General features: G+C 39.6%; 1 protein-coding gene across 1 annotated transcript in view; it reads left to right on the top strand.

The window, feature by feature from the left end:
* The window catches only part of LOC146570140 (alpha-1,3-mannosyl-glycoprotein 4-beta-N-acetylglucosaminyltransferase C-like), a 96,452-nt gene that overhangs the window by 2,768 nt on the left and 66,188 nt on the right, over positions 1–27,496 (top strand). The window contains exon 2 of the mRNA XM_085282975.1: positions 7,567–7,661. The gene's annotated coding sequence lies outside the window, so the exon portion shown is untranslated. The remainder of the gene's footprint in view (positions 1–7,566; positions 7,662–27,496) is intronic.

Here is a 27,496-nt window from a genome sequence, read left to right as displayed (position 1 = left end):
CATCAGGCCGGGGTCTTTCTGTGTGGAGTTTGCATCTTCTCCCCGTGTTTGCGTGGGTTCCCTCCGGGTACTCCGGCTTCCTCCCACCGTCCAAAGACATGCAGTTTGTGGGGATAGGTTAATTGAATAATCCAAATTGCCACTAGGTGTGAATGTGCGAGTGAATGTGAGTGCGAATGGTTGTCTGTCCCTGTGTGTTAGCCCTGCGACAGACTGGCGACCTGTCCAGGGTGTACCCCGCCTCTCGCCCTATGACAGCTGGGATAGGCTCCAGCGCCCCCCCGCGACCCTGAAAAGGATAAGCGGAAGCGAATGGATGGATTAAATATAAAGTTTGGTAAAATATTAATGTTGCTCTTAGATTTTAAGATTTTTACATTTTAACATGCAATAGTAGAGAGAAAACTCCAACAATGAGGTGACTCCATAAGTCAAGCACTTGGCAACAGTGGGAAGAAAAACTCCCTTTTAACAGGAAGAAACCTCCAATAGAACCAGGTTCAGGGAGGGGCGGCCATCTACCGTGATGACCAGTTGGGCTGATGAGAGGGAGACGGGACAAAAGACAAGCTGTGGAAGTGAGCCAGAGATTAAATATTAACTAATTACTAAATGCAAAGTAGTAAGTTAAATAAAAAAAATAATAATTCAAGTCTCATATTGTGTTTCACTTCTATATTGGTAGCAGACTTTTAGCACTTTTGCCTCACAGCATGAAGGTTCTAGTTTCAGTGGGATCATTTCTCCCTAGGCCTGTTTGGTTTTATGCTATATGAACTGCAGTGCATTTCCGAGGCTATGAATTTATAATTATAAAAATATTGATTGATTATTACCCCAGGATGCAGTATTTTAATTTTTTTGTAAAAGATGCATTTTTGTACTCTTACATTACATTTTAAAATGCTCCTTCAAAGCTGTTCTCTATTGGGCCAGAGATGTTTTCTGTCAATTATCTTATAGGATAGCACCCCAATGACAAGCTTTTGTACCTCTAATAGGACAATAAAGGAGCATTTTTAACACTCTCGTGACGCAACTTGTCTTCTGGTTACAAAATATGAAATGTCCACTCAAGATTTTTTTTATATCTATGAATGTTCCTCAGTGCATTTTAAAATCTCAATTGTCACGTTGCACCTCTGTCTTTGAGAAATATTGTTAGTTAGTAAGAAAGCAGAAGTCTGATGGGAGCAATTCGACTTTTGCCAGTTCATAATAAATATTCACTTTCTTTGTCACTGAAACACAGTTAAGTGTTTATGCTTGCTCAAAAGCAGCACTAGAAGAGCCTTGCTGGTTGAAAAGTTTCACATTTGTTACCGACAGGAGGTGCTGGGTGTGGTAACACTTGTTATGCGCAGCTAAAATGTCTTGGTGCTACATCACTGCAGCTGGTGTGAGAGTGGAAGTCAGCAAAAAACAAAGAAAATCTTGGTTGACTGAAATTGTAGCTTCTCTTCGATTTATTTATGTTGGATGGGTTTGTGGTTGTCATTAGATTAATTAAATCTCCTTCAATACACTGAGTGCATACTCAAGGCTTATTCACCAAAATTAATTAGAGATAAAAGTAAAAAACTAGCATTTTAAGTGATATTACACCTTGTTATGATTACAGATTTGTACACCTGCCTATACACTGCTTAGTCAAATCCAGGTGTTTTTTTGTAATGTAATCTTTTACATTACATTATTATGCTGAAGAAAAACAAGCCTTTCTGAGTAATAAATCCCACACATGATATAATTCTTTATATATCTGATGAAAGAGGAGGCTTCTCTTGTAGCATGGTATGCGTGTTGCTGCTGCTGGCAGGTACTGGGAAGCTGCTACAAACCTATAAATAAATCACACATATTGAAATATGTCAATTCTGCTGTGTTTACACTCAAAGCCTTGGATAGTAAATGTAAGATGTGTTGAAACATCGGTACAGAGACAAGTTAGCTTTCTCTTTTTAGAAGATATGGTGTGTGGCTTGCTGAGTTTGTGATATATAAAATGAGATTCAACTCGACTTTTTCTTTTTAATGGGGTCCGTCAGTTTGGAGATAAGTAAACTTTCTGCAAATTTTGGTTAGACATGCAATGTTCATTAGGTTATCATGGACTGAGGAAGAAGGACCCAAATACATACCAAAACAAGTAAAACTGTGAAAACTGACTTTAAAAAGTCCATGAGGTACAAAAATCCAAATAGTCCCCCCCCCCCAAAACAACTGGTGCTCTAAAAAAGAACTCAAGGACAGGCTGGGCTAATAGGGAATGAGCTGGGAAACTAAACACAGCTAAATCACATAAAGTAATGAACAATAGTTGAACTACAAAACATAATCCAATGACATGACAGAGAAAGTAGAACTACGCAGCAAGTGACTGCCACAATAAAACAGGAAACTGTCATGGTCCAGAGTCTGCGACTCCGTGTTTATGTTTAGTTTATTAGTATTCTGTGGTTTTGGTTACCTTGGGTGTTTGTACTCTTCTGTTTCATGGTTCATGTTCCTATGTTCTGTGTCCCCCAGTCTGTGTTAAGTTGGTGTGTTATGTCATTGCGTGTATGTGTTTCCTGTTTTATTGTGAAGGTCTGCGTCTTATGTGAGAGTTTTCAGATTGCCTCCCTAGTCTCGTCTCGTTAATCACTCCCAGCTGTGTTCCCCACCTGTGTGTAATCTCCCTGTGTTCTCTGAGTGTATTTAAGTTGTGTCTTCTGTCATAGTAGTTGCTGGTTCTGTAGTAGTTGTCTTTTATCCTGTCTCATGTCTTTTATCCTGTTTTCCTTCTCTCACCCCAACCGGTCGCAGCAGATGGCCGCCCCTCCCTGAGCCTGGTTCTGCCGGAGGTTTCTTCCTGTTAAAAGGGAGTTTTTCCTTCCCACTGTTGCCAAAGTGCTTGCTCATAGGGGGTCATATGATTGTTGGGTTTTTCTCTGTATCTATGAAGCGCCTTGAGGCAACTTATGTTGTGATTTGGCGCTATATAAATAAAATTGAATTGAATTGAATTGGTTCGTCTGTGTTGTTTCCCCTCGGTCTCCCTGCATCTCTCCATGTGTATTTCCCTGCATCTTAGTTTCTGGTTGGTGTTGTTAGTTTACCCAGTTTAGGTTCCCGGTTTCATGTTCACCCACCATTGCTCTTTGTACCCACCCCTGTAAATAAATACTCACCTGCACCAGAGCTGCCGCCTTTTGGGTCCTTCCTCCAACTCCACACGGCTTGCCCCGGCAAACCGTGACAGAAACAGGAAACCCAAACTGAGACAGAGACTTAATTAAGACACAGGGAACGCAGGATAAACTGAAATACCGAATTATAAAATATTAACAAAACTAACCATGACCAGATCCCACATAGGTAAACTATAACAAAGATGAAAATTAGACAGAAAGAAACCAACCTGGAACATTTTGGAATACAAAATATGAATCTCTAAATATCACAAATGCAAATGCAAAAACTCAAATTCAGGCATGAAACCTGACGTAGGTTTGGTGTGTTCAAAGCTGTCACAATTTAGGGTGTTTAAAGTTTCTTTTTCCTGCATTCCAAAATTTATGTATTGGTCTTATTCGGCTATTGCAGTTTCCATTATGTCCTTTTTAAAGTAACACATTGTCAGACCAACAAGGATGTGCTTGCACAAGAGCAGGTCAACCGGCCAAGCTGTGAGACCTGAGACTATAGCAGGTCTTACAGGTTTAAGATCATGTCAAGCAGTTCTTTAACATAAAAAAATCAATAAAATAAAAAACAACAGTTTTGCTTGCTTTTAATTTCTGGGTCCCTTCTTTTGTCCTGTCTCTCTCCCCTAACACCCAACCAATTTCTTTTTGTTAAAAGGGAGTTTCCTCTTCCCACTATCGCCAAGTACTTGCTTATTGGGGGTCATTTGATTGTTCGGGTTTTCTCCATTTATTGGGTCTTTACCTTACAACATAAAACACCTTGAGGCAATATTTGTTTTTTATTTGGCACTAAAAAATTGAATGAAATTGGATTGAATTGAACTGAATTCTGCAAAAACAGAGTAGCTGAACATAAGCATATTTGAGTAGACAAAATCTGAAATTCAGTACATATTCCATTTTTTGATAGTTAACCTCCAATCAATTAAGTTTCACTTCTGAATCATTAAATGAATCATTTAATATCAGTCATTTTATGTTGTAGCTGCAAAGTTATGATGCACAAAACAAAATGCAGTACACAAACAACAAGGCTCAAACAGAACAGATATGTGAAAAAAAGCATGTCACAACAAACCTCATAACTAGAAAAGAATAATAACAAAACAATTTCACAATGGAACAATAGAGAGTGTGTTTTGATGTGCCTTGGCCTTGAGTCGTTGCACTCCTTTTCAGCTTTGTCTTCGACAAACTAAAGTGTGAAAAATATGGAGGGTGGGTGGACAGCCTACTTTTAAGCAAGCAAGCGAAGTCTACACGGCCATCTGCTCACACCAGAATTTTCTTTTAATCAAGGCTGCAGCCCCACAAGAAGCAGACTCCCTCTCACTCCCACAATTTAGCATCTTGTATTAAGTGGGAACAGAACACTCAGCATAACATGATAGCTACATCAAATCCAAGTTGAAATCCAAGAGTGGCTTTGGTGCCATAAACAGATGCTCCATTTGACAAATTAGTCAGAGATTTGCTGTTGGACGCTCAATGCTGATGCTTTTCCTGAGCAGCTTCCTTTTTATTTTTAGATTCTTTTTCTAACTTTGTCACAAACACACTTTATGTTAGAGTTTTACTGAAATTCATTAAAAATGTGAATCAGATTCTTCGAATACACATTAAAGCGGAATATAATGCATTTAAAACATAAGTATCTATGAATACACATTCAGAAGACCAAGTACTTTATTGCAGTGTTTCCCAACCACTGTGCCACGGCACATAGGTGTGCTTTGAGAAATGATCAGGTGTGCCATGCAAGATTATCTGGTTCCACCTGATTAGTGCTCTGAACGATCGGCGTAACGGGCAGAACAATTACATTCTCTTCCACTAGAGGGCAGTACAGCTACCTGCTCTAATTAAATGGGTTGCCAACTGACAGTAAAACAGAAGAAGACTAAGAAGAAATTACATAATAGTCATGCTGTGAGCTGACACAGCACATAATAGCGATAGATAAATATTTGAAAATAAAAAGTAATCAATCTGATCTGGGTCCTGGAGAAAATTCCGACCCAGATCAAGGCCCTAGTATGCGTAGTGGTCAGAAGAAAGCAAAAAATGGGATATTGGGGACAACCTGAGCCAATTCTGCTATACCTGGTGCGCGGGGAAAAATTATCAATATGCTTTTTGTGATATTTTTGTTTGGTGCTGTGTGCCATGGCTCCAAAAAGTTGGGAAACACTGCTTTATTGTACATTTGGTGGTACAATAGCTTGCTACTGCGGCAGTACCCTCGTATGGACCTTCTTATTGTGGTAGGACCATTGTACCCTTAACAAAGAGTAAAAGTTTGTACTTTTGTGGTTTGTCCTTTACAGACACCAGTCTTCAACTTTTAGTGGCACTTTTCTATGTTCATGTAAAGCTACAAAAACTGACATTTAAAAAAATGCATTCATTCATACACAGTGGTTTTCACGTCTACCTAGCACCTATAGCACATTTTTAGCTCATTTTTGTAAACACAAAGACAGCATGGAGACAGCTACATCTTTTCCTTCCCATTGCAGATAACCTGAGAAGGGTAAACCTGTGTTTGTTAGTTTGTTTTGTATAAAATATGATTATAAATTAATTCAAACATTAACAGATAAAACAATAAACAGGTTAGGATAACCCTTTAATGGCCAGCACCCCTGTGGGTACACAGTACCGTACTTGTATTGTTTAATTCAATCCAATTCAATTTTATTTTATTTATACAGCGCCAAATCACAACAACAGTCGCCTCAAGGCGCTTTATATTGTAGGGTAGACCCTACAATAATACATACAGAGAAAAACCCAACAATCGTATGACCCCCCTATGAGCAAGCACTTTGGCAACAGTGGGAAAGAAAAACTCCCTTTAACAGGAAGAAACCTCCAGCAGAACCAGACTCAGGGAGGGGCGGAGCCATCTGTCGCTTCTTTGGTGTTACGTAACGAAACACTTACCAGACACTTTGTCTTTCTAGAACAGGAACAATGTGCTATAAACATTCCTCAAATATTTTGGTTCATATTGACATGATAGCATCACACAGCTGCAGATTTGTTGGCTATACATCCATGATAAGAGCCATACATACATCACATCCCATAGGCGCTCTATTGAACTGAGTTCTGGTTACTGCAAAGATAATCTGAGTAGAAAGAACAAAATGTCATGTTCAAGAGCAGCGGTCCCCAACCTTTTCTGCGCCACGGACCGGTTTATGCCTGACAATATTTTCACGGACCGGCCTTTAAGCTGTCGCGGATAAATACAACAAAATAAAACTAGTACCGGTACCGACAAAAAGAAGATTTATTCATAACACACATGAAAAGACCGAGGAAAACCGAGTTAACGATAAAAATGATAACAAAATAATGCTGAAAACCAATAAAAACCCTGAAAACCATACATTTCACACCTGAGCCTCAACTCTCGCGGCCTGGTACCAAACGACTCACGGACCGGTACCGGTCCGAGGCCCGGGGGTTGGGGACCGCTGTTCAAGAGGATAATTTGAGTGTTATGACAAGCTGTGTTGACAGCCTTCAGAAGATGGTACACTGTAGTCAAAAAAGAGATGGACATGGCCAGCAACAATACCCAGGCATTGTTGTGCCTGTCTGAATTTTAGCTGCAGTTCCCTGATGTTAGCTAACAGGGGTGGCACCTGGTGTGGTTTTCGGCTGCTGTAGCCTATCAGCTTCAAGGTTTGACTTCAAGGTTCAAGGTTTACATTCAGAGCTCTTCTGCATTCCTTGGTTGCAACAAGTGGTTATTTGAATTACTCTTGCCTTCGAAGCACTCTGGCCAAGCTTCTTTGACCTCTGACAATAACAAGGGATTTTCAGCTGGTGCCAGCCAGTGGATATTTTTTCTCACATTGTGTGGGAAATACCAGCAGATAAGCAGTGTTTAAAATACTCAGACCAACCCGTCTGGTACCAACAGTCATGCTCCATTCAAAGTCACTTAAATCTCCTTTCTTCCACATTCTAATTCTTGGTTTGAACTTCAGTAAGATGTCTTGATCATGTCAACATGCCTAAATGCATTGAATTGCTGCAATTGGCTGATTAGATATGAGCGGTTGAACAGGTGTACCTAAAACGTCTGCTGTTACAGAGATGCTCAATAATGAGAGTGTTCTGTCTGAACACATACGCAATGTTTTGGGAAAAAAACCTGTTCATCAGAGAAAATGCTGTTTGTGAAAGTCTAATGCTCAAGTCTGACTGAACATGCAGTCCTTAGTCTCTAATGGACAGACACTTCATTAGAGTGTGCGTGGGTGAAAGAACATTATAGTCTTTTAAATGATAAAAATAAAATGTGTCACCTTATATTTGTTTCTTTTCTGCTCTGTTTCTTCTGCTCTGTTTCTTTCAGGCTGTCTTATTGTTGTGATTAAATCTGCCCCATGCCAGCCCAGAGAGCGAACACAGGGGACAAGCAGCACACAACCTGACCACATCAGCAGGCAGGTACTGGTTTTGTATTCTAACTCTTGTAGTTTCTTTTTAATGGTGCTTCAGGGTTCAGTATGTGAATGATTTTTTTCCACAATGTTGTCAAGTTTGTTGTAATCACACATTTTAATTGTTGCCACAAATGTGACTCTTGTCATCAGAACAGCAGGCACTGCTAATCATTCTGTGTCATCATTTCTTCGAATGTGATAATTCGCAGCTGTAATTGTATGCAAAATCTGTGAATACTGTTTGTTCTGGAATTGGGCTGTGAGTCAGAAGTCTAAAGAAAACAAGCAGAATAACACTTTGATTTTTACAAACCCTTGAATGCTTATCAGTTCTGACCTACCTGAGGCAAAAGGAGATTTGTTGAGAACTCAGATCCTGTGAGAACATTTTTCTGTTAATATCATTTTATTTGTATTTTGAAGCATTGAAGAAGAGCATTTAGTTCTTTCAGGTTATGACAGTTTTTCTGGTTAATGTAACTAAAAGCAAAACTAGGTGTAAAAAAACATTTTAGTTATATGAAAAAATATAAACAGAGGACGTGTCCTTGGTTTTGATCTTTTGCCAATTTGTCAGTTGCCTGTCGTTGCCTCCACTTAAAATTTTGCCAATGACAAAGACTTTCTTTATTATAATAACTAAAAAAGATACATATGGTTGATGCTGCTCTTGCAAGCCACTTTGCAACCCAGCTTTACCACAGCACCTCTATTTCATGTTATTTCAGACTTGATCAGTGCCATTTCCAGTTGACTGTGAAGGCTGCTCTGTTCTTTGCCCCTGCTCTCCCTCCTTTTTAGACTTTCCAGGTAAAGCTTGCAGAATGACAGGGAATTCCTAGAACAGAGCTATACCAAATATAACTGCAGATGAAATAATAGTCCCATTTTCTCTAAATGACTGCAAATTTAACAGTTAAACAGGCTCTACTGGTTTATACCTCAGAGTTACGTAAATGCGGGTTAAAGGTTCATCGAAATTGATGCGTCTGAATCTAAATAGCATGTGTTCAACTTCCAAGCTCTATTTCTCAGCAACACCAACCAAAACTACTACCCTATATGATAAACACCCACAAATGTTTGTGTCCAGTAAAAGGGAGACTTTAACATGCATAAAGATTGTTGGTGCTGATCGGGTGTATGCAATTGCTTCAGGGTGTGACCTTAATCTTTGCCTTTCCTGGAAGGAAAGTATGTAGGAGATTTATGATGCACTTATAATCTAACTTGTATATCTAAATAAAACTCTTTTCCTTTCATGCTGAGAGTTGGACGAAATGATTGACAATAAAGATGAAGCTGCAATCAGCTTAGCTTAGTATAAAAACTTGAGATTGAAGAACAGATAACCCGCTGTAAGCTTTGAAGCTTTATTTTCCCCCAAACAATTTTTTTTTTTTTTTGGTTGGGTTTCAGTTAAGCTGCTTTTGACTCCTCCCTCGTCACAAAGGGTTGCTACAACAGGTAGCTCTGCATGTTTGATTTAGCACTTTTACACCAGATACCCTTCCTGATGCAACCACAATGAGTATTTGTGTCTCCAGCTAGAATCAAACAGCAACCTTTTGTTTGCCAAGGAAGGTTTCAGACATGTCAGGTATCAGTAAATGCTATTAATTCTCTGTTGCTGACTCTTTCAGATTGAGAGAAGGTTATGATATTGTCGACACCAACACTATGGTCCAGAGTTCTTCTGAAGTAGACATTAAATTGTAAATGTATTTATTTGCTGAATTACGTAGTACTTTGGCAAATAACTTACAGCATTAACTGTATTACTCTGGGTCAATTCACGTGTACGATGACGTTTGATATTCTCCACAGGTTGCTTTGCTGTAGCTTCTAATATACTAAACCATGTGGATGATTGATTAATGGTCACATTCAGTCCTTGTTTTAGTTTTCTTTCAGCTTAAGTGTTGATCGGTGCTAAGCGATTCCTGATAAAAAAATCAATAAAATGGGACACAGGGATGAATTAAAAAATACTTTTATTAACATGCAGCATGCATGTTTGCAAGGACAGGCATCCTGAAAACATTTAATTGGAGAACCATAGACCATAAAGTCTGTAAGTAATAGTTCATCAAACTATCCACATATTGAAGTGGAACAGACCAATTATTAATTATTTAAGGGTAAAGCTGGTATAGCTTTCCTGACTATTCTCAGATTAAGACAGTAACCAACCAAGAACTGACTGCTAACACAGCTTCTGTCTGTAACCAAAGCTTGATACATCATATTTATGTGGAACTGCATGGAACTTCACTGTTGTCCCGAAACTATTAAAAACTCATCCACATGTCATTAAGAGATATCTTCCTTCATTACCATAAATACATATCCTCCTGCCAAAAATGCTTCTCTTGGAAGAATACACTTAAATTAAAATTTCACAGGTCTACACTACCCAGTATGTTACAGTCTTCTGGGGTTTTTTTAAATACAGAAACTATATATTTTGTGAGTCTTGCACGAATTTCCTTATTTTTATATAAAAATGGGAAATATGTGCAGTTATTTACTGAAGCATGTGGAAGCATTTTGTACAGTTCTAACAAGCTTGAAAGTCGATGTGTTCTGAACACCTTTCTTCTTCAACACAGTCTGAACTCTCTCAGGCAAGCTTTTCTGTGATATCATTAAGTAGTCCTGACGAATAGTTCTCCGGGCTTCTTGGAGGACATTCCAAAGCTCTTTAAAAGCTGTGTTTTGTTCTGTTCTCTCCTGAGAAGATCCCACACTGCTTCAGTAACGTTGAGATCCAGCTCTAGGAAGCTGATCTGTAACTGATAATGTCGTAGTGTGTGCTTTTCCTATCCAAGTATGCACGTGATAACTTGAGAACAATGCGACGTCGGATTTTTAAATTCATACCACAAGTGCATCTGCTGGGAGGCTGAGGGGTAGAACTGGACGCTTCTGTATTTTTGCTGTTTCTGAAGGACATGACATTTGGATAATTTTCATTTGCTGTAATTTTTCTTAGGCTTCCCACTGCTTCTTTGTACTCAGATTGTCCAGTTTCCCTATTATTTTTACACAGTGCACACAATGATAGACATATCTAGTTTTGTTGATGCAAAAATATTATTTTATGTCACACTGTGTTATCCTTGACAATTTTCAAAGATTGAGCTAAAGAAATATGAACATGTTTTTGGCTGCTAGTAACAAGTCCCTTGTTAGTTCCTTGCCGGTGCATCCCCTGGTGCCTTTGTCCATCCATCCATTCGCTTCCGCTTATCCTTTTCAGGGTCGCGGGGGGTGCTGGCGCCTATCCCAGTTGTCTTAGGGCGAGAGGCGGAGTACACCCTAGTGATGGGATTTCTGGCTCTTTTTAGAGAACCGGGTCTTTCGGCTCGGCTCACTAAAAAGAGCTGGCTCTTTCGGCTCCAAACAGGCTCTTCAGGTTGTTTTGTTGCTTTAATTAATTTATTATTAACAATAATATAAAATTATGCACAAAATGAATTACTAATGTAAAAAAAAAAGTGGTTTTATTTATATATGTTTATATATAAATATATACGGTGGCCCCTAGAGACAAAGCACGTACAAACTCCAAAAAGCACGTACAAATTCAAAAACACATTTCTAGCGTTAACTGAACTTCCTAAACAGAGCTACCTAGATCACACAGTGGTGTGCGGATCGATACTGAAATATCGATTCTTCCGATACCAGCAATTTATGTTCTAGAATCGATTCTCATATTATAATATCGATATTTTAGTACTCTAGGGTAAATTTGTAGTTTTTCCATTAAAATGAACGCAGTGGAAAGAAACTATATTCGGATCGTCTAATTTGGAAGGAACTACTTCCTCTTACGCCTTTCATAGTCATGTGCGAAATACGGCTGTATAAATGTGTCGCAGCCCCTGGTGTGCGCACTCACAACAATGGCTGAGCGCAAACAGAGTCCTGTGTGGACGCGTTTTACCTCCACAAACAGCCCAAACACGGTTTGTGATATATGTGGCAAGACAGTGAGGTGTTGTGGCAACACCACTGACCTCGTCAAACACCTTGGAGTAAATCACATTACAGAATATGATAAGCTTATGTTGAGGTGAACTGAAGAGGAGGAGAGGGACAGGTGCTGCTAGGGCGAGACAGACGTCTCTCGCAGACGCACAACGTCAGTTTTTTTTTTTTTATTTCTATATGATTATTCTGCATTATTAAGCAATAAAAACAAGTTGTCTGATGTCCTCTAATCATTATGAAGCAATATGGTTATGTTATTATTACAATTACATAATACAATTACATATTGTATTATGAAATGCAATGAAACATTAAGTTTTTGTACAGAGTATCGGTATCGGATCAGTATCGCCGATACCACCCTGAATTTTACTTGGTATCGGATCGGAAAGGAAATCAGTGGTATCGCACATCACTAGTTGTTGTCCCTGGCTCTCTTTCTCTCTCTCTCTCCCTCTGGCTCTGTTCCTGTGCTACTGAGTGTAACTACCGCCCCTCCCCCCTCTTCCCAGCGCAAAGCACAAGGCTCGCATGCTGGGTGAAGCGGAAAAAAGTGCGAGAGAGAGGGTGAGAGAAAGAAGAAAAAAACCCCCACGGCTCGCGATAAGGAGCCGGCTCGCGTCGTTCACGTCAAAGAGCCGGCTCTAAGAGCCGTTTCGTTTGCACCACATCACTAGTCCACCCTGGACAGGTCGCTAGTCTGTCGCAGAGCTAACACATAGACAGAGACAACCATTCACTGTCTTCTCATTCACTTCAGCAAACACACCTATGGGCAATTTAGTGTTAACCTAATTAAGTGTTTCCAATTAACCTATCCCCACTAACTGCATGTCTTTGGACTGTGGGAGGAAGCCAGAGTACCCAGGGAGAACATGCTGACTCCGCACAGAAAGACCCCGGCCTGATGGTGGAATTGAACTCAGGACCTTCTTGTGAGGCCACCATGCCAGTGTGCCTTTGTTTTTCTGTAATAATTCATAGGTTAGTGTTAAATATCTTAACAGACAAGAAATAAAATCATCTTCTGAACTTTTGGAAGCAAAATATGAAGAAATGAGAGTTGTCTCATGATTTTTGCACAGTACTATATGTATTATCCTGTATGTCCCTGCACATCATTAGGTGTGGAGTCCAAAGTCCATTTAGAGTTGAAGTTAGGTTGGGAAATGAAAAAAATAACTCGGTGCAAAAGTGCCAAAAACTGCAGTTACTCTGATGGTCATGTGAGGCTGGCTCCAAAAGTGAATGTATCCCTCCAAATTCCCATCTCTGATATTTAGCCATGAGCAAACTCTAACCCTTTTGTGACTTCAAGAAGGAATAAGGCAGTGCCGCACCACTTAATAATATATTAAACTGTCAGCCTAAGAAAATAGATTTCAGTCCAAAACCTTAAACGATCATAATTAAAATGATATAAAACTGATTCATCTTTTGCTAAAATTAATTCTTCATTTTTGGGAGTTCTTTCATATTTCAGTAAGAAACGCTGGTGCGTATTTCTCCTCGTTGCAGGTTTGTTTAGAAGGCTTTGATTACAAAATCTGCCCCGAGTCTGACTGAACTTTTATCCTGAAGTAAGATAAGGGTCAAAGGGAAACCAGGCATCGTCAATAATACGTTTGTTGTCTCTGTCAGATTAGCTCTTTTATTTCGGTTGTGTTTTAAAGGCGTTTGGTCTGCCTCCCTCTAACTTTTGACAACTTAGAAGAGGAAGGCTTATTGTAGTCCCACAAGGCTTAATTATCCCTCCATCTGATAACAACCTGGTAAGAGAGGAGGTCGGCCAGAATGAGAACAGGAACCAAGGGAGGGGTGGGGGGTAGGATTAATGTAGATTGTCTGATATTACCTGGCCTCTGATCAAAAGACTGTGTTGGCAGGCGGAGCACATAATCCTCTTGATTTCGCCTGTCAGTGCCAAAAACTTCTGGTACTGTGTAGCTCAGTGGGTAGGGCAAGACATTACTGACCAGCCAATGGGAACTCTGCCATATCATTTCCATAAACACATATCTTAAAGCATGAATCATATTAAATATTTCATCAAAATGCACAGGTAAGTACTGACCTCACAGCCCTAGAGCAGAGTGATTTTTTTTTTCCTGTCATTTTTGTTTTTATAAATATTGACAAATTTTCGTATGATAGTACTAAGAGTTTTGTGGCATTTTAATATATCCATCCATTCTCACATTTTACTCGCTCTCTGTTGTATTATCTGTGGATCTTTGTGTCCAGAGAGAAAGCAATTTTGAGCAAATTTTCATCTTTAGTCATCTTTTTTTTCTCTTCTGAAGTGCATCTCTCTTGCAATAAGATGCAATAAGATGAAATATTATTAGAATGTTTTTTTTTTCAACTCAAGGACATTTTCTCAAAAAAAAAAGGAAAAATAGACAAAAAAGTGATGTTTAAAAAAGAGAGCAGCTCAAAAGTCACTGACAAAAGAAATGATGATTAAGATTATTATGATGTGTAGCATTATATATAATAGTAGCAGCTTTAGTCTAAACGTACAAAAACCACCATATGCATATCTATGTATCTGTCTATGTCATATATGCTTAATACTAAGCTTACTGTGCAGTCACACACATCAATATGTCCTCTACAGAAAACAAAGAACAACTTGCAAACAATCTATCAAGTGCAGATCCTGATGCCACATTCTGATGGACAATGTTTCTTTTAAAGCCCATTTTTTTGTATAGATCTGTGCTTTTGGCTTCCTTTAAAAGACGTTTTGTGCATAATCTAGTTTGAAAATAGAATCTATCCTTTGAAAGAGCTGTCCTAATGCTAAACTGCTTAATGGATAGAAAAAGCAGCAATTTGACTTACCTACAAAGAAAGTACCTAAAAGAAATCTACCCATATTTTGCAACATTACCAACCATGGTTAGTTACTATATCATGATAATTGATTTTTCTGACATTTGTCCCTATTCACTTTAAGAAACTTTCCCACAGTGGATTCACCTCCATGCTGAAGGTTACATTTTAGAGATGATCTCAATTGATGATATATGATTATATCAGATAGGAGGAGAGGAGAGCCGAGCGTCCATGTCTAATGATTCAAATAGCCGCTTTCACCTCTGTTGGGAAAAGTAATTATGAGAAAGTCACGTGAGGCTGAAAAAGGGAATGTGGATGAGGACAAGATCAGTGAAATGCACCATTCATCTTTTGCAAAATAATTTTTTTGCTGAAAAATTGCGACATTTGTTGACAAGAAATTGTTTTGCATGCAAAGCAATAATTTAAAAGTCTAAAAAAGGGACGTTGATTATAAGAGGAACATAAAAGAAGAGATGAGAAGAGTTCGATTCAATTGTGTGCAAAGATAAAAATTTAAAAAGTGCAAACTCATTGGAGTATGTAGGGCAGCGGTCCCCAAACCCCGGGCCTCGGGGTTTGGGGACCGCTGCCCAAACCCCGGTCCCATGTTTCATTGCACCATAGGTGCATTTCATAATACAATATGTAATTGTATTACGACCGTGAGTCGTTTGGTACCAGGCCGCGAGAGTTGAGGCTCAGGTGTGAAATGTATGGTTTTCAGGGGGTTTATCGGTTTTCAGCGTTATTTTGTTATCGTTTTTATCGTTAACTCGATTTTCCTTGGTCTTTTCACGTGTGTTATGAATAAATTTTCTTTTTTTCGGTACCGGTACTAGTTTTACTTTGTTGTATTTGCAATGTAGCTTGCCATCACCAGTGTGTGAATGTGTGTGTGACTGGGTGGATGACTGGATATGTAAAGCGCTTTGGGGTCCTTAGGGACTAGTAAAGCGCTATATAAATACAGGCCATTTACCATTTATTTATCCGCGACACCTTAAAGGCCGGTCCATGAAAATATTGTCGGGCATAAACTGGTCTGTGGCGCAAAAAAGGGTGGGGACCGCTGATGTAGGGGACACTGGGGTAGCATGTCCTATACAGTAGATCTGGAAATAACAAAGCGTTGTATGATGCAACACAAAGAAGGAACATTGCCAAAGTCTCCATTATTAAATAACTGTGAGCTGCTCTGTACAAACCTCAAAAATTTTAAGTTACATGACCTGTTAAACTGTTCACAGATACATGCATCAAAAGTTGGTTCAAGGAAATAAACTTGCAACCTTTGCTCATTTGTTAGAAGTGCTGCCATTGCTGTGCCTCACGTTTTATTCACCAAATAGAACCGCGTCACAAGTGTCAGAAGTCCAATTGTTATTCTAAGCAATGACAGACCTTCTCTGCATCAAATCATAGCAAGACTCAAGGTTTCTGTGGAGGTGAGGCAATTCACTTTAAAACACTGTGAGGAAACTGGAACATTTGTTTCCCAAACGCGATCAGGCAGGCTGAAAGTGCCCACACTGTCAGAGGATCCAGACATTTAGCTGTATTGGCAGAGAGACGGAGAAGCAATTTGATCACAGATGATGTGAAAAATGCTTAATTTACCCTTGTTAAGGGACTTCTTACAGATAATGTAAATAAAGAAGAAGAGTCAGAAGAAGGCTGTCCAGCAGAGGAGTCAGGAGTCTCCAAACCGCTTCTTGTGGAAGGAAACAAGGTCAGATTGGCGAGGTAGTCTGAGACTAACATTTCACTGTGATTGACTGAAAAAGGTTTTAGATTTTAGGTTAGTTTTAGATTACTGGCAGTAACAGAGAGGTGTGTGTAAGTGTTATCTACACTGAAACGAGTGGGGAGAATATTCAACATTATGGCTATCATAATTTAGACCCCTGCAGTGAATCGACATCTTCCTGACCAAGGAGCATTACGGTCCTTGGAGTCATACTATTCTGACTGGTTTATATATTTATTTATGAGTATCCATGTCTTAGACCAACGTGCGCTGACTGTCATGGAATAAAAAAGCAGCCACAAAAAAATCCGTCAGTCAGATTTTTCCTACAGAAGCCAATATAAATGAATGATAAGCAATGATAATGCTGTTCATAATGAGCAAATTAGTTACTTAACAGTTCAGTAATCACTGAGTGGGCCATAAATTTGAAGCCAGAAGGACAATCAGATGGAAGCTTATCAATCCTCCATGTATATCAGCATCCTGCTGAACTGTGAAGAGCACACGAGTCAAACACATGGTCTGTGACATGTGTTCGACGGTGTTTCAGATCAGGGATTATTGCGTTAATTAGCATGGATATGCTCTTCAAAAACTGAAACCCGTCAGTGATTGGATCAGATAAGCATTTGACATTCAGAGCTTGCTTTTACCCCTCTCTTTGCAAATCCCAGGGAGGATTTCATAACAGACGCCTGCCTGCTACTGAGCTGTCAAATTCTATTTTCTTCTTTACCATTTTTACTGTCTGCAGTAGTGCTGTGCTGTGTATCAGTGTTAAGTTGTTGTAGAGTAGTGCCATTATGTTTTCCAGCTGAATATCGAGTAGTATTTCTAGACTGTATATAAAAGATGAATATAGCCTCTGGGTCTGAAAAGTGAAGCCAAAGGGGAGCTTCTTTAAACCTGCATTCTTCCTAATAACCAGCAGAGGGCGACTTGTTTGGTTTCAGAAAGTTTGTGTACGGAAGTCAAGTGTCCTTTTGTCTTAGTTTCTGTTGGATTCTTGCCTTTTCACTACTTTACACCTATGACTTAGTGAAACCCCGTCAGCCTGAGTGATCTTTGTCCTCACCATCCTCTGTATTTTCAAACTGTGGATCTGATTGTGATGTGCTGTTTATCTTGCAACCTCTTAATCACAAGTCATTAGTCAATGGCCAATACCTTCTTTCTGAGTCTTTGAATTAACATATTTTAATAATGGTAATTCTCTTAGTATTACCCAAAAATGAGTGACAGAGCCCATAATGTCATCAGAACATTTTTCATTAAGGTTAGAGTCAATTCCTGTTTTCCCACAGACAGGATCAGATGTCTTTTTGCAGCCACAGGTATCACCTGCTGGTGGTTCATCTTATATATTATCTGGAGATGTAAGTGAACTTCAATGTCTCTTTTTGTGCTCTATGTCCAAGTCTCCTTCCTTTATTCACTGCACATCACTTTGTGATCAACAATTGCTTTCTATTCTGGATATTCCAGGCTCTGGCATTGTAGGTAACCCTTGTTTATTTTGAACTCTATCATGTTATTCAGCGATAGTTTTTCTGTGTTTTCTACATTTTTGACAGGGTTATATTGTCTGAAACAGAACACAACAAATTTTCACTCTACTAAAATTATAGTTGAGTGATTTTTGCAAATATGAGCACGCTGCCAGTCCCCTGACTACATAGAAAACAAAAATTTTGACAATTTAACAAACAGTGCCACAAAAGAAAACATCATTGAGTAAAAATACATAAAAAAAAATCTGGTGCTGTTAGGGCTCTCTCACTCAGACCAGAAAATGGGTTAGTGACCCCCTGGCAATCACAGTTGGCTCGGGAAAAAAACATTCCCCAATCAGTTGGTAAATGGTTGCTGGAATTCCCTGGCTGCTGATACAGTACGTAAAACTGGTCACAAAAAGGGTGCTGCACCAAAAACCTCTTTGTAATTGGTTTAGGTGTTGGCAGGTTGCCATGGTTGGTTGTTGCATAGACGATGCAAGCTTGTCTGCAAGCACTTGCCAACTACTTACCAAGTGGTAAGGAGATGTTTATAGATATGTTGTCATCTTCCAGGCAAACTGTGGGGAACCACAGCAACCTGACAGTGACCTCCATACGCCTGTTTGCAACCAACTTCAACTAGTAATAACCAACAGCCAGTCACCAACCAGCTGAGGAATACACATTTTTTTCTAGAAACCATGACTGCCAGGGGGGTAGCCGACCCTACCGGCTCAAAAATTATTAGCTCCTCCTCTTCAGCAAAATATTTAGTCAATATGATAACCTTTGAACATTAGAAACTTTCAGCATTCATTCAATTTGATTGCAACAAGCACCAGCATCTGGACAGTTGGTAGTGCACTGCAAGTAGTGCAAGCTTAGGTAAGGCCACAGCTGTTCTAACTAAAACAAATAATTCCTTATTCGAGGAAGACATTTTGAGCTGTCACGGTAGGAAGACCACATGTGTAAATTAACAATAACAGATTCTTAACGGTTTAGGGTTATTTAAAAAACAACTTAAAGGACATTTTTTTAATCCTTAAGATTTATTTAACACTTTAAATAATAAGTATGATCAAATACTTTTTAACAAAAGAGAAATTCTTGGTAAAATGACTACATAAGTGATGTAAAGGAAGATTTACTTCTCATTCCAGTGCCCTTACAACTCGTACTTTTCGCCATCTATCTTGAGTCATTTCAGAAGAGAAAAACAGTAAAAGGCTCTTGAATTCTCAGAGTGAAAAGCTGCTGTCCATCTTCTTTTTTCCCCCCAACTGTCATATGTAGACAAATAAAAGTATGCTGGCTTCTTTCATTCTATTATTCTGTTACCCTTGACTTCATTGAGTAAAACAGCCCTTAAGGGCATTTTAAAAGTAGAAGCATAAAGCAGAAATGCACTCAGCATCTAACTTTAAGTGTGCCAAACTGCAATTTGAAATGAACTTTACACAACTAACCAGATATATTCTTTGCTTACAATAAAATAGTGATTTTTCTTTTTTACTTTGGCCCTCCAGTATGTGAACTAAATTTGAGAAATGATTCTAGTTTGCATGTAAGTGACTGAGGGGGCCTTTGGGCTATTTTTAATCTGAAAAATATGTCCTGCGCTAAATTGGTCAGTCTGTTTCTCTTATTCATATTTCCGCCACAGTTGGCCCACTGGTGTGGCAATGATGATGGAAATTTTTATATATACTTTTTAACATTATAAGCTTTCATTGTATTGTAATTTTTCACTTTTAATGCAGTAAACTTCCTGACAGAACTAGAGTAGAAAGATTTATGGCTACAGACAGTCATTGATAGATGCTTATTGCCCAAAGATAGATATATCGATACATGAGGACTCTTTTAAGAGCTGGCCGCCCAGCCAATCTGAGCAATCAGGGTAGAAGGTATTTAGTCAGCGGGGTGACTGAGGACCTGAAAGCACTCCTGCATTAGTCTGTGGAGAGAGGCAATCCTTCCAAAAGGAAAACATTTTATGTAGCACTCCACCAATATTTGTGTCTTTGTGGTAGAGTGGCTAGATGGAAGCCACTCCTCAGTAAAAGGCAGATAACAGCCAGCCTGGAGATTGCCAAAAGGCACCTGAAGGACTCTCGGACAATGAGACACAACATTTTCTGGTCTGAAGAAACAAAGATTGAACTCTTTTTCCTAAATGCCAAGTATCTTGTCTGGAAGAAACCAGGCACAACTCATCACCTGTCCAATACCATTTCTACGTTAAAGCATTGTGTGGAGATGTTTGTCAGTAGCAGGAACTGGGATACTGACTAGTCAAGGTTAAGGGAAAGATGTACAACAAATGTACAAAGATATCCTTGATGATGTCCTGCTCCAGTGCGCTCTAGACTTTCAACTAGGGCGAAAGTTCAGCTTCCATCAGGACAATGACCCTAAGCACACTACCAAGATAACAAAATGAGTGGCTTCAGGACTATTGGGTAAATGTCCACGAGTTAAATGGTAAATGGCCTGTATTTATATAGCGCTTTACTAGTCCCTAAGGACCCCAAAGCGCTTTACATATCCAGTCATCCACCCATTCACGCACACATTCACACACTGGTGATGGCAAGCTACATTGTAGCCACAGCCACCCTGGGGCACCCTGGGGCTGCCGGACACTGGCGCCACCGGGCCCTCTGACCACCACCAGTAGGCAACGGGTGAAGTGTCTTGCCCAAGGACACAACAACCGAGACTGTCCAAGCCGGGGCTCGAACCGGCAACCTTCCGATTACAAGGCGAACTCCCAACTCTTGAGCCACGATCGCCCGTTAACCAGCCAGAGCCCAGACTTGAACCTACTCTAGAGAGATCTGAACATGTCTGCGCACCGAACCTCCTGATCCTGACTGAGTTTGAGAGGTTCTTCAAAGAAAAATGGAAGAAACTTCCCAATAGGGTTTCCAAGTTTGTAGCATCATAGTCAAAGACTTCAGCATGTATTTGCTTCCAAAGGTGCTTCAACTAAGTATTGAATCTAGGCTGTGAATACTTATGTACATGTTATATATGTTTTTTCCAATAATATTTTTTTTCACTTTGTCGTTATGGGGTATTATGTGTAGAATTTGGAGGAGAAAATTTATTTAATTAATTCTGGTATAAAGCTTTAACATGAAAAAATGTGGAAGAAGTAAAATGCTGGTAATATTTTCCAGATATACTCTGCTTTAAATTTCAGCCTCTTAAGGTTCTTCTTCTTCTCTGTGCCCTTTGACTACTATTTCTATTCTGTGATCAGTCCCCAGTTCATCTATTTTTGGGTGTTAAAATATTGCCATATTAGTTACAAATTATATTTTAGTTACCAAAATAGTTTGGTTCCTTGACAGTCAATAAATGTAATTTGCGTAATGTTGGGTGAGCCTCACACACTTTCACAGTAGTTTGTGGTGACTTTTGTATCATTTTATACAATTTTCATTCCATTCACCATTCAGATTTGTCACACTGGATAGCAAAAAACAGGACGGTGATGACCAAAATTCCAAACTAGAGGCTTGTGGTGGGGCGTGGTCTGCGGTGCCGTGCAGGGAGGGCGGATGCACCTGCATGGCATCCGTAATCACGCCGGGTTAAAACACAGGGACTCAGGTGTGTGGGGGTTGTGTTGTGGTGAGATGTGAATAAAGACGGCTCTAAATGATACTCCGTGGTCCCGCCGTGCCTTATTCTCGCCACAAGGCTTAAAAACAGTAGTCATCAAGTCACGACAGGAACATTGACAGTAATTCAAGGAATGGGGAATTGAAAATGTTTAATTTTACAAGTATGCAAGATGCACCTGAATGCATCATTTTTTTCTGTCTGTTGAGACTTTGTTAGTTGGCTTTCAGGTTTCATTAAGAACACAGATTTCACAAGGCCTTCTGCTGATTCAGTCATTAAACTGTAGACTGCTTTAGTCACGCTTAACTTCGCAGCCGGTCGTGTTTGATAGGAAAGACACGCGAAAGGAAAGGTCGACCTCTACTATTAGTCTGTGAGTAGGTGGGACAAACTGCATTATTCCACACCAGACCCTATTTGTACACACATTGTTTTCTACATATCACCCTTTCCTTTCAGTGTTGGAATTCCCCTACTACACAAGCAAAGAAAAATGAAATCCATAAAAAGGTAAAGGATAAAAGCAGACAGCATACAGATTCAAATACAGTTTAACAGTAGAAGATTCTTTTCTTTCAGCTTGCAGGCATGCATAATATAAAGCAGAATGTGCTTAAACTGGGGCAGTATGGTTTGGCAATTGTTCTGAGATTATTGCATGCAAGATGATGCAAAGTTTGCCTTGCTGCGATGTTTAAAGATCCCAGTTGGCAGCTATATACAATACGCGGCTCCTCCAGTCCTAACAAGCTCAGCCTGTCTCTTCTGCTGGTGGCAGGTTTGCCAAACAGCCACACCTTGTGAAGGACCCAGTTTCAAAGTTTCCTGACAGATCCTTTTGATTATCGTGAATGTTGGCAGCATGAAACAAAAGGCATTACAGAGTTATTTTCTACGGGAACAAAGGCACTGGCTCACCACATTCTTAGAGCAGCTATAAAAAAATGAAACTCCCAACATACTTTAAAGGGGTTACAGTGGGAGTTGCTCTTTAAAATTACTTTTCTTTTGTCAGATCTGATGGTTTGAACCCAGCTGTCCTCAAGCCAAGGTCTCTAAAAATCTGAAAGAAGATGTCTGCGTGTTATGATCTAAGCAATGTTAGGAGCTGGTGGTTTCTTGTAGTCTGCAACAATATTTAGATGGGTGGTCAGATACTGAACAACCATCCCTGTGAATACTGAGTAATACTGAGTAGGTTTGCATTCATCCAGGTTATACAGCCCGTTCTCACTGCCGAGGCGTAACATCCTGACCATTTGTCACGTCCCGCGACGTTCCTGAGGAACGCGAAAGGTGACCTTCCGCATGCTTATGCTACGTGCCAGGTTATGGGTGAAATACAGTAGAATGATGGTCCCGCGGTAATATACGTTCCAGCCATGTATTCCAGCTCTAACCCTAACCAGCACTTTAATGACGTTAAATAGTGTTTTCCAAAGCGATTTAAGTAAAATGAACGAACATGTGTAGATTGATTCCAAACGGTTCTCATGTTTCCTCATTTTTTCCGTTGACGATTTGTCACCTAGCGTTGGGAGTGAGAACTTGTTGGGTTATAGTAGTGCTGAGAGCTTGAAAAAGGCAAATGGATATTTCGCCCTTCTTCCGAGAGGCTTCTTAACCTCTAGAACAGCCAGTGGCGAGTCCGAGGGACTGGGATGAGGGGGTCGATCCAAACATCTTCATATTATGTTGTTATCAGCTCAAGTTCATTTGGGACTTGGCTGTACTTTCAGGTAACACCAGTGTACCAGCAAGTTGTGAAGACCCCGTTCCTATATGTAATGGCAGCTTGGCAATAGGCAAAGCTTCTTGAGTAAATGAAGTTCAGGCTAAAAAAAAAAAAATCCATCAAGGTTAAAGGTCAACCAGCACCCACCCTAAAACACCTCAACGGCTACTTTAAGGTTTTAGATAAATACTGCAAAGGTTAAACATGCTTCATGCACATCCTGAATATAAACAAATGAAGACAGATACTTAATACTCAAGTTTGAGTATACTTTTATTTCTGCATGTTAAGGCAACTATAGTAAAACTAACTAACTAAATAAATAATATAAAAATAAAGGAAGGAAGGAGGTGACATTCTGTGAATGAAACCTTCTTTCAGCTGTTCGCTTATTGACAAGATGTCACTCCTCATGTTTGATTTGGCAGATGCCATATGCCCGATGCACTTCTTGAAACAACCCCAAAGGGATCTGGGAACCAGGGATTTTTTCCTAGTTAGACAAGTGTGCAAACCACACTATTGGGCCACTGGGCAAACTTCAGAGACAAAGACTGCAAAAAAAAAAAGTGCAATTTAGAAAAAAGAACCCATGAAAGACACATATACATTAATAACTTTGCTCTCACATACTGTCAGAAGTAGGAGCCGTACTTTGCCTCGCATTAAATTAACTTCTTTAAATTTGGTTACTGCACTTTCAGTTAGATATTCACTGTAATTAAAATTTCCCCCAAATGTGCGTAGTCTATAACTGAAAATCAAAGGTTGTAAAATGCACAGACAATCTCAAAATCAGTTAGAAGTCACATTTATAGACCGTGTGACTCAACAGGACCCCCTGCAGCGTGAAATGTAAACAGTGCCTGAACATAGTCACCTGTGCTGCCAGCATGTCTGCCTTACTGACATGGTTGGAAATAGGTGTTGTTTGTCTTCTAATACCATTTAGAAGATATTTGCATATTTGCTCTCAAGAGTTCAAATATGCTAATTTCTTTCCAACTCAGCCTTGAAAAGTGAAGCAGCATCACTCCTTCATGAAAAAATGTAAATTTTCATCTTTATTTTTGCTGTGAATTGAACAGGTTTGTTTAATAGAGTTATGCCGTCATGCCATTTCACAGAGGAGTCCACAGTAGAGTGTTACATAAAGAGGTCTCCCTAAAGATGAGAAACAGAATCACAGTGGACGAGATATCTGTGTCTTTGAACAAAAAAGGTGCCACATCAGATCACAAAGTGGAAGTGAGAACCGTACGAAAATGCATCACACATTACGAGATCAGTGAGAAAATCAGATTGAATTTAACCGTCTACATCCACACAAAGGTCCAATAAATAAGGTCGTTGCAGGGGGAAAAAAGGGGGATATGAGGGAAGTATTGACTTTAGGAACAAAATTAGAATTGATCCGGTCAGCAGAGAGAAGATGTTTTACACTTCCTGCAGTGAATTGTTATACTCGTAGTCGAAGTAAACCTCTGGTAGAGCCATCCTCTCATTATTCTTCCAGGCAGGCGTGCAGTTCTCAGACTCGAAATGAGAGTAACTTCAGATGGCTTAAAAATTTTAATTGATGAAGCTGAGGTTGATGTGCAGGTCCTTCTCTGTCACTTTCTCTTCTCGTCAAAACGGCGCCTCTGTGAAGAAAAACCATCAGGGAGCGAGACTCTGCTGCTCTCTGCCAAGAAAGAAAAAAAGAGAAACCTTTTCTCCCAGCACATCCACATCTCCACTTTAAAGCGGAAAGATAAACTGTGAGACTGTGGGATGTCCTCAGCTAATCCTTTTGAGAACACAAACAAAATCCCACCCCAACAATCCTGTGTTAATGCTGATGAAATCTTTAGGAACAAGGAGGCTTACAGCAGCTAAGTATTAGCTGATTAATATTCATCTATTCATTTATTGCTACTAATTTAAAAAGAATTTAGAAGTGATGTAGGACAGTTTGGTTTAGCTTTTCAACTTCTTTTCGTCTTAGAGGACCAAACAGCAAATCCTCTTTTATAAAAGTCCGTAAGTCATGTTTTTTCTTTTTTCTAACTTAATTTATTATAGGTATATCCAGTCTAATCCAATCCACTCCAATTTCATCTAATATGAAATATGAAATTCCCATCAAAACCGCTCAACAATCTTCATGTGACATTTTCACAAACGTTAAAGGTTCGTTTTATTACCGACAAACTGTGTCAGTCGGGCAATTTCCGTGTCAGCATGATGAGGGAACCTCATGATGACAGTTTCAAAACCCCTGGAGTCAGACATGTTTTCCAAAGTGAGACAGGAACATGTCAAATATAAATATGTTTGTGTGGATTTCATAAGATGTGTTTCACAGTGAGCACTGAAGTTCAGTCTTGACAACAAAATGTCTTACTTAGCCTAAAGCTGCATTAGCTAAAATCCATCCATCCAAAATCTATAAGGCGAAAAAAAAACAAACTTGCTGTAAGCAGTCAACCCTCTACCTGCAGCCTGTCCCTATCTATTTTAATTCCCTTCCATAAACATGGGCTTATGCATATGTTTCATAAACTAAGAACAAGCCAGTACGTTTTAGATTGTCCAGAATAAACAGGGCCCAACAGAGCTGTGGCCCTAAAACATTCATTGGGTAACAGTTACACAACTGTGTCTTTAATAGAAGTGGTCAGGATAATATATAAAAATCCATCCATCCATCCTCTGCTGTTTATCTGGGTCTAGGTCGCTGAGGCAGCAGTCTATAGAGATGCCCAGACCTCTACTCAGCCACCGGCCTCTAGCTTTTCTGGGGGAATGCCAAGGCCTTCCCAAGCCAGCCAAAAGTCATAATCTCTTCAACATGTAGGTTTAGGGTCTCCTCTTAGTTGCTTGAGGAGAGACCCCTTCCACTTCTTTGGTGTCCCACCAAAGAAGTGGAAGAGGTAGCCGTGGAAAGGGAGGTGTGGGCATCTCTTCATAGACTGCTGTTCCAATTCCCAAGGCCCAGACCGACAAAAAATGGATGGATGGTGCAGATGGTGTCCTGTTGTTTGATAAAATACAAAGCCTACTTTGTATTTTACTTGCTCAGTTTAGCAGGTCCACATGCATGCTGCTCCTTACACTTTAAACATTGTGCCTAACTCATGATATCATCTTTAATAGTAGTGGAGGGGGGTAACTTTATTATACCTGCTCCGTAAATACAAGTCTGAATTTCAGAATTGTTATTTATCCATCTTCTTCTTGGCATGCAGTCATGATTTTGGTTATCACTACCTTGGGTGTTAATTTGAGCAGTAAAAGCGTGGAGGCTTTTCTTATCCCTTGAACGCTTCGTGACACTGCTGTCAGCCCACATTCATATCAGATATTTATTACATCCAAGCAGAGATGTAAACAGTGATCCAAAAAAATCAGACAGGAGCAGTAATTTGGAAACAAGCCCAAAACCCACATTGTAAATGTAGCTAGAGAGTGCAGAAAAACGGCAAGCCATCATTTCTCAGCTGTCTGCCAAAAGCGTGCACAGGAAGCTGCTACTATAAGATGAACATAATAGAATGCTAATAAATCCTTTGGAGATCACCGGGAGTTCAGACTGATGTTTCCCAGAATGCTCATCAGTCAGACATGTGAGGGGTTGACTTACTCCTGGAAAGCATCTTGTTTCACCGTTGCTTTGCTTCATCTTGCAAATAACTGACATTCCTTTTTTTTTTTAGACTGATGTAAATAATTACAGACTGCAGCTATCATTTACAACTTCACTGTTACTCAAACTGGCAACACATCACTCCTCCAGCGTTTTCCTGCTCACGATGTCCTGTTTTCCCAGGACATTCCCAACAGTCCTGGCTAGTTATCATCTTTACTGCGCTGCTGTAATGCATGAAAAATTATATAATTTAAAACACATACTGGTACTTAGCCATAGTTTTTTAGGCGTTACTTTGAATTTAATCCTCGTGAAATTAAGTTTGTGAATGGACTTTTAAGCATCCTTTCATTAGTTTCAATGCACAAATCACTTGCTACATGTTTTTATATGAAACCTGAAAGGTCAAATGGCCAACATACTCATCCTTTCTCCAAGGGTTTGACTTGTCTTTGACTCTAATATAGAATATAATTTACAAAGTTATATTCAGCTACCAGTCCTGTCTACACACTGGTTGAAATCTGATCACTGCAAAGCCATAAAGCCGTTCGGTCATATTTCACGCTCTATAGATTACACTAGTCAAGACAGAAATGTGCCATCACAGGAAAGTTAGAAGTAGACAGATGAAACCATGCTGGAAATGCACCCCTCCACTACACAGCTGAGGCACTGGATCTCCTCGTTGTGAAAGAGTTCAGAGTTTTTCCTGAAATATTTCTTCTGTCTGTTGCATTGC

Source organism: Mchenga conophoros, linkage group LG7 (genome assembly GCF_057382185.1).
Source record: "Mchenga conophoros isolate Kocher_MC1m ecotype Shallow Benthic linkage group LG7, M_conophoros_male_GT1.1, whole genome shotgun sequence".
Classification (NCBI taxonomy): Eukaryota; Metazoa; Chordata; class Actinopteri; order Cichliformes; family Cichlidae; genus Mchenga; species Mchenga conophoros.
The sequence above is the reverse complement of the archived record's forward strand: the minus strand, read 5'-3'. Positions and strand labels throughout refer to the sequence as shown.